We start from the raw sequence: 13030 nt of genomic DNA, 5'->3' as shown, positions 1-13030 counted from the left end.
GGGGGATTATGGTGGTGTATGGTGTGTTGAACCACACACACACACCCACATGTGAGAGAAGTTATAGTGGTGTGTATGAGTGTATTTGGGCCCCCCACCCACCTGTGAGGAGAGGTGCCAGTGGGTGTATGGTGTTGAACCCCCACAAACACCCACCTGTGAGGTTTTTGAGTGGTGTATGGAGTGTGTTGAACCCCCACACACACACACCACCTGTGAGGGGAGGATTATGAGTGGTGTATGAGTGTGTTGAACCCCCACACACACACACCCACCTGTGAGGAGAGTTATAGTGGTGTATGGTGTGTTGAACCCCCACACACACCCACCTGTGAGAGAGAGTTATAGTGGTGTATGGGTGTGTTGAACCCCCACACACACCCTGTGAGAGTTATGAGTGGTGTATGAGTGTGTTGAACCCCACACACCCCACCTGTGAGAGAGTTATGAGTGGTGTATGAGTGTGTTTGAACCCCCACACACACACACCACCTGTGAGAGAGGATTATGAGTGGTGTGGTGTGTTGGGCTACACACCCACCTGTGAGGGAGAGTTATGGTGGTGTATGAGTGTGTTGAACCCCACACACACCCACCTATGAGAGAGAGTTATGAGTGGGGTGTATGAGTGTGTGGGAACCCCCCCACACCCACATGTGAGGGTATAGTGGTGTGGTGTGTTGAACCCCCCACACACCCACCTGTGAGAGTTATGAGTGGTGTATGAGTGTGTTGAACCCCCACCCACCTGTGAGAGAAGTTATGAGTGGGTGTATGAGTGTGTTGAACCCCCACACACCCCTATGAGGAGAGTTATGGTGGTGTGGTGTGTTGAACCCCCACACCCACATGTGAGGGGAGAGTTATGAGTGGTGTGTGGTGTGTTGAACCCCCCACACACCCACCTGTGAGGAAATTATGAGTGGTGTATGAGTGTGTTGAACCCCCACACACACCCCACCTGTGAGGAGAGTTATGAGTGGTGGCCAACAGGTGTGTTTGAACCCCCACACACACCACCTGTGAGGGAGAGTTATGAGTGGTGTATGAGTGTGTTGAACCCCCACACACACCCACCTGTGAGAGGATTATGAGTGGTGTGTAGTGTGTTGAACCCCCACACACACCCACCTGTGAGGAGAGTTATGAGTGGGTGTAGTGTGTTGAACCCCCACACCCACCTGTAGGGAGAGTGTAAGGTGGTGTGGGTGTGTTGAACCCCACACACACCCCACCTGTGAGGGAAGTTATGAGTGGTGTATGGAGTGTGTGACCCCCCACACCCCTGTGAGAGTTATGAGTGGTGTGTGAGTGTGTTGAACCCCCCACACCCCACCTGTGAGGAGGGATTATAGTGGTGTATGAGTGTGTTGAACCCCCACACACACACCCCACCTGTGAGGAGAGAGTTATGAGTGTGGTGTATAGGTGTGTTGAACACACACACACCCCACCTGTGTGAGAGAGAGTTATAGTGGTGTGAGGTGTGTTGAACCCCCACACCCACACCTGTGAGAGATTATGAGGTGGTGTGTGGTGTGTTGAACCCCCCCCACACCCCACCTGTGAGGAGAGTTATGAGTGTATAGGTGTGTTGAACCCCACACACCCACCTGTGAGAGAGTTATGAGTGGTGTATGAGTGTGTTGAGCCCCCACACACACCCACCTGTGAGGAGAGTTATGAGTGGTGTATGAGTGTGAACCCCCACACCCACCCTGTGAGAGTTATAGTGGTGTATGGTGTGTTGGAACCCCACACACACCCACCTGTGAGAGAGTTATGAGTGGTGTATAGTGTGTTGAACCCCCACACACCCATGTGAGAGTTATGAGTGGTGTATGAGTGTGTTGAACCCCACCCACCCCACCTGTGTGAGGAGAGTTGAGTGGTGTATGAGTGTGTTGAACCCCACACACACACCCCACCTGTGAGGAGAGTTATGAGTGGTGTATGAGTGTGTTGAACCCCCCACACACACACCCCACACCTGTGAGGAGGATTATGAGTGGTGTATGAGTGTGTTGAACCCCACACACACACCCACCTGTGAGAGAGTTATAAGTGGTGTAGGTGTGTTGAACCCACACACACACCCTGTGAGAAGTTATGATGGTGTGAGTGTGTTGAACCCCACACACACACCCACATGAGGAGAGTTATAGGTGAACATGAGTGTGTTGGGAACCCCCACACCCACCTGTGAGGAGAGTTATGAGTGGTGTGTGGTGTGTTGAACCCCACACACCCACCTGTGAGAGAGTTATAAGTGGTGTATGAGTGTGTTGAACCCCACACACACCACCTGTGAGGAGGATTATGAGTGGTGTATGGTGTGTTGAACCCCCACACACCCACCTGAGAGGGATTTATAGTGGTGTATTAGTGTTGAACCCCACACACCCACCTATGAGGAGAGTTATGAGTGGTGTGTAGTGTGTTGAACCCCCACACACACACCCACATGTGAGAGTTATAGTGTGGTGCCATGATGTGTTGAACCCCACACACACCCCACCTGTGAGAGAAGTTATAGTGTTGGTGTAGGTGTGTTGAACCCCACACCCACCTGTGAGGAGAGTTATAGTGGTGTGGTGTGTTGAACCCCCACACACACCCTGTGAGAATTATAATTGGTGTATGAGTGTGTTGAACCTTCCCCACACCCCACATGTGAGAGTTATGAGTGGGTGTATGAGTGTGTTGAACCCCACACACCCCACCTGTGAGGAGAGTTATGGTGGTGTATGAGTGTGTGAACCCCCACACCCACCTGTGTGTGTGAGGAGACCCATAGTGGTGTATGGTGTGTTGAACCCCCCACCCCACCCCACCTGTGAGGAGAGTTATAAGTGTATGGTGTGTTGAACCCCCACACACACCCACATGTGAGGAGAGATTATGAGTGGTGTATGAGTGTGTTGAACCCCCACACACACCCACATGTGAGAGAGGATTATGAGTGGTGTATGGTGTTGAACCCCACACACACACCCACCTGTGAGGAAGTTGAGTGGTGTGTAGGTGTGTTGAACCCCCACACACACCCCACCTGTGAGGAGAGTTATGAGTGGTGTATTGATGTGTTGAACCCCCCACACCCCACCTGTGAGAGAGTTATGAGTGGTGTATGAGTGTGTTGAACCCCCCACACACACCCTGTGAGGAGGATTGCCAGGCTGGTGTATGGTGTGTGAACCCCCACCCACCTGTGAGGAGAGTTATGGTGGTGTGAGTGTGTTGAACCCCCACACACACCCCACATGTGAGAAAGTTATAGTGGTGTATGAGTGTGTTGAACCCCCACACCCCACCTGTGAGGAGAGTTATGGTGGTGTATGGTGTGTGAACCCCACACACCCCACCTGTGAGGAGATTATAGTGGTGTATGAGTGTGTTGAACCCCACACACACACCCCCGTGAGAGAGTTATGAGTGGTGTATGAGTGTGTTGAACCCCCACACACCCACCTGTGAGAGTTATGAGTGGTGTATGAGTGTGTTGAACCCCCCACACCCCACCTGTGAGAAGTTATGGTGGTGTATGGTGTGAACCCCCACACACCCACCTGTGAGGAGAGTTATGAGTGGTGTATGAGTGTGTTGAACCCCACACACCCCACCTGTGAGGAGAGTTATGAGTGGGGTGTATGAGTGTGTTGAGCCCCACACACACCCCACCTGTGAGAAGTTATGAGTGGTGTATGAGTGTGTTGAACCCCCACACACACATGTGAGAGAGAGTTATGGTGGTGTGTAGGTGTGTTGAACCCCACACACACCCACATGTGAGAGAGAGATTGTAGTGGTATGGTGTGTTGAACCCCACACACACCCACATGTGAGAGTTATGAGTGGTGTATGAGTGTGTTGAACTACACACACCCACATGTGAGAAGTTATGAGTGGTGTATGGTGTGTTGAACCCCACACACACCCCACATGTGAGGAGAGTTATGGTGGTGTAGGTGTGTTGCACCCCACACACACCCATGTGAGGAGAGTTATGAGTGGTGTATGGTGTGTTGAATCCCACACACCCACATGTGAGGAGATTATAGTGGTGTATGAGTGTGTTGAACCCCCACACCCACATGTGAGAGAGTTATGAGTGGTGTGTGAGTGTGTTTGAATCCCCCACACACACCCACATGTGAGGAGAGTTATAGTGGGAGTGTATGAGTGTGTTGAACCCCACACACCCCATGTGAGAGGATTATGAGTGTGGTGTATGGTGTGTTGAATCACACACACCCACATGTGAGAGAGTTATAGTGGTGTATGAGTGTGTTGAACCCACACACACACCCACCTGTGAGGAGAGTTATGAGTGGTGTATGGGTGTGTTGAACCCCACACACACACACCCACCTGTGAGGAGAGTTATGAGTGGTGTATGAGGTGTGTTGAATCCCCACACACACCCCACATGTGGGGGGAGAGTTATGAGTGGTGTGAGTGTGTTGAACCCCACACACCCCACCTGTGAGGAGGATTATGAGTGGTGTATGAGTGTGTTGAACCCCACACACCCACCTGTGAGGATTATGAGTGGTGTATGAGTGTGTTGAACCCCCACACACACCCACATGTGAGAGTTATAGTGGTGTATGAGAGTGTGTTGAGCCCACACACCCACATGTGAGGAGAGTTATGAGTGGTGTATGAGTGTGTTGCACCCCCAAAACCACACCCACCTGTGAGGAGGATTATGAGTGTGTATGAGTGTGTTGAACCCCACACACACACCCCACATGTGAGAGTTATGAGTGGTGTATGAGTGTGTTGGGCACACACACCCACATGTGAGGGAGAGTTATGAGTGGTGTATGAGTGTGTTTGAATCCCCCACACACCCACCTGGGAGAGTTATGAGTGGTGTATGGTGTGTTGAATCCCCCACACACCCACCTGAGGAGGATTATGAGTGGTGTATGAGTGTGTTGAATCCACCCCACACACACCCACCTGAATCCCCCCCACACACACCCCACATCCCATCCCTCACCCACCCCCACACACCCCAATAAACTTCCCCAGAGAGCCGTTTTCGTGTCGCCTTACCTCCACAAGTCTAGACACACACAGACTTCACTTAATCCCAAGCTACTCTCATGGTTATAATTAGTGGTGGTGGCGGCGTTCCTAGAGCCCTCCTTACCCTCCTACACTATTCTTGTTACCGCTTCCCTGTAGTGTTTGTTTTACCTTTTGGAGGCGGGGGTAGGGAGTGTCTTCCTTCCTTTATTACCCTATTCCTTACTTTTCTCCTTCTCTCTCTCTCTCTCTCTCTCTCTCTCTCTCTCTCTCTCTCTCTTCTTTCTCCTTCCTTTTCTCCTCTTCTTTCTTTCCTCCTACTTCTTCCTCCTCATCTTCTCCTTCCTGTTCCTTCATCTCATTTATCCACCATCTTCACCTACTCAATACACACACACACACACACAACGAAGTGCTTTTAATCAACTATCAACGCATTTAAGTGTGATCGTTTTATCGCCTGTTGAACACAGGAAAATAATGTCCGTGTGTTCGTTGTGGTCCATGGATTATCGAGCCATTTATCAGTACACACACACACACACACACACACACACACACACACACACACACACACACACAAAAAGAAAGAAGAAGATGGTAACCAACCAATTTACTCACATTACCAAACGAATTTCTGTCACTCGCAAAAAAAAAAATAATAATTGATAAAAAAATGACACCTGCATTAATTAATTAGAGGCATTTTCACCTGGTGATTCATACATACGAACTTACACATAGATCCACACTTCTTAACATACATACATACATATACAAACACAAAACACCTCCTTAATATAATGACCTTCCGCTGTTATACATACATACACAATCATACACTGTATACAGTATAAAGGACGAATTAATACACCGTGTCCTGTTGATTGGAATTAATTTAGCTTTGCATATATACACATAACACGAGAGGACAGGTAAGGTCGTATTTCCACAGGTAAATCATCGTGTGTGTGTGTGTGTGTATGAAATCTGTATGAAATCTGTATGAATATGTATGAAGATGCATACCGATCAACAAGCATAACCCAGCCAAATATACACCAATATACACAACATACAAACTCCTTAATACAAAAATCTACAAGCTGGTTTCAATATACACACAAATCCCGTTTTCTATACAGTGAAACCTCGATTTAACGGATTATATGGAGGAATGTTCGTTATATCGAGGTGTCCGTTAGGTGTAAACCTTCTATTTAACGGACTATATGCAGATGAAATTCCGTTATATAGAGGTGTCCGTTAGGTGTAAACCCTCTATTTAACGGACTATATGCAGATGAAATTCCGTTAAGTCGACAGTCCGTTAGATGTGAAAGACCTCCTCTAACAGGTTATGTGTGTGAGAGAGAGAGAAAGAGAGAGAAAGAGAGCCAGTACAATTCAAGCTGACATACACCTCACACTGTCAGCAGTACCTGGATTTCCCTGTCTCTTATAGTACGGGAAAAACCCCGGGTCACAGGAGGGAAAGGAAAACAGGTCACAGGGGAAAAACAAGTCACAGGAGGAAAACAGGTCACAGGAGGGAAAAAATGGTCCGGGAGAGGAAAAAATAGTCACAGGAGGGAAAACCCAGGTCACAGGAGGGAAAAACAGGTCACAGGAGGAAAAACAAGTCACTGGAGAGGAAAAACTCACAGGGAAAAAATCACGAGGAAAAAACTCAAAGAAAATAAACTCACACAGGTAAAAATCACGGGAAAAACTAGTAATCTTTCCGTCCTGTATGAACTCATCCATCTATCCAGCCATCCATCTATCCGCTCATCCATCCATCAGCCGGACACCTGTTGATCTTGGCCTGACACACACACATACACGAGATCCCAAGACCCGTTTGTTACGAGTTAACTTTTCTCGTTGATTCTCTCGTTAAGTAAGGTACCAGTTCGTTGATTCTCTCGTTAAATGAGTTACCAGTTCGTTGATTCTCTCGTTAAATGACGCACCAGTTCGTTGATTCTCTCGTTAAGTAAGGTACCAGTTCGTTGATTCTCTCGTTAAATGAGTTACCAGTTCGTTGATTCTCTCGTTAAATGAGTTACCAGTTCGGTTGATTCTTTCGTTAAATGAGTTACCAGTTCGTTGATTCTCTCGTTAAATGACGCACCAGTTCGTTGATTCTCTCGTTAAATGACGCACCAGTTCGTTGATTCTCTCGTTAAATGAGTTCCCAGTTCGTTGATTCTCTCGTTAAATGAGTTACCAGTTCGTTAATTCTCTCGTAAAGTGAAAACAAACGCTCGTTATCACACACATTAAGTAACACGAGTATATCTCTTCGTTGAGTCCCTCGTTAAGTCACTGATACCTCACCTACTGAAGTACCCACCTACCCATGTACTTACCCACTGACTCAACCATGTTACACCTACTGACTCACCCCCCATGTACTTACCTTACATGAACCACGGCAGTACAGAGTCACAGGAACACAGTAATAGGTACTGACGAAAGAAAATCTCACAGGTGTACTTACCAATATCCGGCTACGGCAGTCCCCTACTGTCTTGGGTACTTACCTGGAAAGTACAAAAGATTATTGTTAATGAGGGGAATTATTTCGACAGGTGATTTAGTAATAATTGTAATGATTGTAATTATAAAAAATATTTTGTTATTTTTTACTATTACTATTATTATTATTATTATTATTACTAAAACAAATTCAACAAAATATACCTAAAAAAGCTATATTTCTTGACTAACAATATATATCACTATCGTTTTTAGGAAATAACAACAACAAAACGATTCATCAAAAACAAAAAACACCAATTTAATCTGTTTTTTTCCAATAAATTTCCACATTACCTTTTACACACTTTAATTATTTTATTTACACAGACGAAATTGGTTTTTAGTCGTGACATTTCGTTTTCTGTTGCCCTGTATACTGACCAGTGTATGTATGTATGTATGTATGTATGTATTTGTCTCTAATCCCGTTTAGATATTTTATTTTCTCTCTCTCTCTCTCTCTCTCTCTCAAGGGTCCACAGATCTTAATCACGGACAGTTTGCTTAGCGTCGCCTGGCTGTCGTTCAATCACCTCCCATCCCCAACAACCTTCTACGTCAGGTCCTCCGTCAGACAGGTCCTGCCCTCCCCACAGGTCTTCCTCCGTCAGACAGGTCCTCCGTCAGACAGTCCTCCGTCAGACAGGTCCTTGCCCCCCACAAGGTCCTCCGTCAGACAGGTCCTGCCCCCAGGTCCTCCGTCAGACAGGTCCCAGATATACGAGGCGAGTTAATACAGTAGTCTGGCTGTAGTGTCATTATACCACTGAAATCTCAGACCATTATGCTTCACCCGGAATAAAACATGACTCTCATTATATCACCGTGAGAACCTCTTTCCCGTGTTATTATTTCTCTCTCTTTCTCTCTCTCTCTCTTTGTCTCCCTCGCTCTCTTTTTGTCTCTCTCTGTGTCTATCTATATCTCCTTGTTTATTATTCTCTCTCTCTCTCTCTCTCTCTCTCTCTCTCTCTCTCTAATAAACACAGTAACAATCTAACAATCTAAAATACTCCTAAATACTCTGCAGACGTTACGAATGGGGAGATAATGAAGAATAATGGAGAATAATTGGTGGCTAGATGGCAAGTAACACGATCAACCCCCCTTAAAGTTTCGGCACTTCTCACACGTAAACCGATTTAAAACTGACGACCGGAACATTTTTTCCTTTTTTTCCCATTTTTTCCCCTTTCCCCATTTTTTTTTTTTCCTTTTCCCCATTTTTTCCCATTTTTTCTCATTTTTTCCCCATTTTTCCCCCTTTTCCCATTTTTTTCTCATTTTTCCTCATTTTTTCCCATTTTCTCCTCATTTTTCCTTTTCCATTTTTCCCCTTTTCCCCATTTTTCCCTTTTCCCCATTTTTTTCCCTTTTTTCCCCATTTTTTCCTTTTTTCCCCATTTTCTTCTCGCCATTCTTATATCTGTCTTTCTTATTCCTCCTGTTTCGTCTTATTATATGATGTTTTTATTGTCATTATTGTATTTTCGTTCTTCTGTTATTCGTCATTCCGTTCTTCTTCTTCGTTCATTCCATTCTCCTTCTCTCTTCCTCATTCCTATTCGGCATGTAAGAGAGAAAAGAGAGAGAGAGAGAGAATATTTCCACTCCTTCCTTTTCCCCACAAACATTTAATTTTCCTCCTCCTCCATATTTACTCTACCTTTTTCCTCTCCATCTCTACTCCTTCATCATCATATTTCTTCACGTGTCTTTGCATCTCTCTCTCTCTTACCCAATTTATCACCTTTGCCACTTCCTCTTTTCACATTTCCAGAACTTAACTTTATCATTCTTTTGCCTAACTTGAGATAACAGACACTGGAGGTCACAGCCACAGATTCTGGAGGTAATTCACAGACACCAACAGACACTGAGGTCACAGCCACAGATTCTGAGGTAATTCACAGACACCAACAGACACTGGAGGTCACAGCCACAGATTCTGGAGGTAATTCACAGACACCAACAGACACTGGAGGTCACAGCCACAGATTCTGGAGGTAATTCACAGAACACTAACAGACACTGGAGGTAACAGCCACAGACTCTGGAGGTAATTCAGACACTGAGGTCACACCCACAGATTCTGAGGTAATTCACAGACACCAACAGACACTGGAGGTCACAGGCACACCTGAGGTAATTCACAGACACCAACAGACACTGAGGTCACAGCCACAGATTCTGGAGGTAATTCACAGACACCAACAGACACTGGAGGTCACAGGCACAGACTCTGGAGGTAATTCACGGACACCAACAGACACTGGAGGTCACAGCCACAGATTCTGGAGGTACCAGACACCAACAGACACTGGAGGTCACAGCCACAGATTCTGGAGGTAATTCACAGACACCAACAGACACTGGAGGTCACAGCCACAGATTCTGGAGGTGATTCACAGACACCAACAGACACTGGAGGACACAGGCACAGATTCTGGAGGTAATTCACAGACACCAACAGACACTGGAGGTCACAGCCACAGATTCTGGAGGTGATTCACAGACACCAACAGACACTGGAGGTCACAGCCACAGATTCTGGAGGTAATTCACAGACACCAACAGACACTGGAGGTCACAGCCACAGATTCTGGAGGTAATTCACAGACACCAACAGACACTGGAGGTCACAGCCACAGATTCTGGAGGTGATTCACAGACACCAACAGACACTGGAGGTCACAGCCACAGATTCTGGAGGTAATTCTGGTGCACTACAGACACTGGAGGTCACAGCCACAGATTCTGGAGGTAATTCACAGACACCAACAGACACTGGAGGTCACAGCCACAGATTCTGGAGGTGATTCACAGACACCAACAGACACTGGAGGACACAGGCACAGATTCTGGAGGTAATTCACAGACACCAACAGACACTGGAGGTCACAGCCACAGATTCTGGAGGTGATTCACAGACACCAACAGACACTGGAGGTCACAGCCACAGATTCTGGAGGTAATTCACAGACACCAACAGACACTGGAGGTCACAGCCACAGATTCTGGAGGTAATTCACAGACACCAACAGACACTGGAGGTCACAGCCACAGATTCTGGAGGTGATTCACAGACACCAACAGACACTGGAGGTCACAGCCACAGATTCTGGAGGTAATTCAGACACCAACAGACACTGGAGGTCACAGGCACAGATTCTGGAGGTAATTCACAGACACTAACAGACACTGGAGGTCACAGGCACAGACACTGGAGGCCACAGACACCCCGGCGGGCCAAAAGGCGTACGTGCACGAAATCTGTGGCCGAAGATTTTCTTTTATGAGTATGAAGTTGTGTGGGGCAGCTCCATCCATCACCCTCCCTACCCTCCCTTGCTCATACCCTCCCTCCCTTCCTCCCTACATCCTTGCTCACACACCCTCCCTACCCTCCCTTGCTCACACCCTCTCCTCCTACCATCCGCCTCACACACCTCCCTACCCTCCTTGCTCCCACACACCCTCCCTCCCTCTCTCCCTCCCTCCCTCCTACCCTCCCTCTCTCTCCCTCATGTCGTCCACACCCTCTCTTCCTTTATATTCTCCCTCCCTGCCTGTCTCCTACCCTCCCTCTCTTCCTTTATATTCTCCCTCCCTGCCTGCCTCCTACCCTCCCTCTCTTCCTTTATATTCTCCCTCCCTGCCTGCCTGTCTCCTACCCTCCCTTACCACTTCTCTTTATGTTCTCTCTGCCTGCCTGTCTCCTACCCTCCCTTACCACTCCCTCTCTTCCTTCTTCTCTCCCTCCCTGCCTGCCTCTACCCTCCCTCTCTTCCTTTATATTCTCCTCCCTCCTGCCTGTCTCCTACCCTCCCTTACCACACCCTCTCTTCCTTTATATTCTCCCTCCCTGCCTGCCTCCTACCCTCCCTTACCACACCCTCCCTCCCTCCCTCCTCAGAGAACCAAAACATTTACCCAGGCCTCTCCTCTTTCCTCCCTTTCTCTCTCTCCTTTCTCTTCTTGGGTTTCATTTACTCTCCCCCTTCCTCTTATTCTTCTCTTTCTCATTCATTATTATTATTTTTTCCTTTCTACTTCTTCCATTTATCGTGTCTACTTGTTTACCTTGTCTCTCTCTCTCTCTCTCTCTCTCTCTCTCTCTCTCTCCCTCTCCTCTCTCTCCCTTTAATCATCGTTTTAATCTAACTCACAAGAAAGTTATCTCACTATTGACTTTAATTTGCTCTAACAGTTGACGGTTTTGTTTCTCATATTATTTTTAGTTTTTTAAATTTGAAATCCAGCATTCTGATTGGTCGAGTCTTTACCGTTAAACTATCATCCAGCATTCTGATTGGTCGAGTCTTTAACGCTTATCATCCAGCATTCTGATTGGTCAAGTCTTTACCGCTAAACAATCATCTAGCATAATGATTGGTCGAGATAATTACTCCTCAAATGTCCTTCTCTTTAGGTTAGAGATTAAATTAATCCCCAGATTAACCTTTAACCCAGGGATTAGGCAACAGTTGTTAGTTTGTGTGTTTTTAATTATTTTTTCAATTACTGACGAAACGCTCGATTATTTTTATTGACTTTCGTTCCGTTTATCAATTTTCTTTCCTTTTTTTACTTGTCTATATTCACCAATTTTACTCTTATTAACACCTACGTACGTACACACATACACACACATACACAGGTACACACATACACTCACAAACATATACTAACACAAAGACAATAATATACATACATACATACATACATACATACATACATACATACACACTCGTACATAAACACACACACACACACACACACACAGGGTCCATTATAATAACAATAGCGCTATTTTTCACACCAACTATTTATTAAACCAACACCTGGCTGCTATTATTACCTGTCTTATAATTAACCGATATATTTACTCATCAAATAATAGCCTTTTATAATTACTTTTCTTAATTATATATCTGTTTTATTTAATTACCCACCTGGAATTAATTCACCATACCTGTACAATTACCCCCACACACCTGAATACTCGTAATTACCCACCTGTCATTAATTAACCACACCTGTATAATTACCCACACACACCTGAATACTCGTAATTACCCACCTGTCATTAATTACCCACACCTGTATAATTACCCACACACACACACACCTGAATAATTACCCACCTGTCATTAATTACCCACCTGTCACTAATTACCCACACACACACACACACACCTGAATTACACACCTGGGGGACATGGGGAGGAGGGGGGGTATTACATGCAACAATCATCAACACCTGAACAACCTGTAGACCTGATTACCATTGGGCAGGATTAGAGGGGAGAGTGTTTGGTTTGTGTTGAGGTTAGTATGCTAAGTGGGCTAATTAGTGTGGTAGTGGTGTTTTCCTGGGGGGGTGACTGTCCAGGGATAAAGAGAGAGGAATTAAGAATGGGAGGATAAAAATTGATAAAGATGG

The sequence above is a fragment of the Homarus americanus genome, unplaced genomic scaffold, assembly GCF_018991925.1.
Source record: "Homarus americanus isolate GMGI-L3 unplaced genomic scaffold, GMGI_Hamer_2.0 scaffold48830, whole genome shotgun sequence".
Lineage (NCBI taxonomy): Eukaryota > Metazoa > Arthropoda > Malacostraca > Decapoda > Nephropidae > Homarus > Homarus americanus.
Note: the sequence above shows the minus strand (reverse complement) of the source record.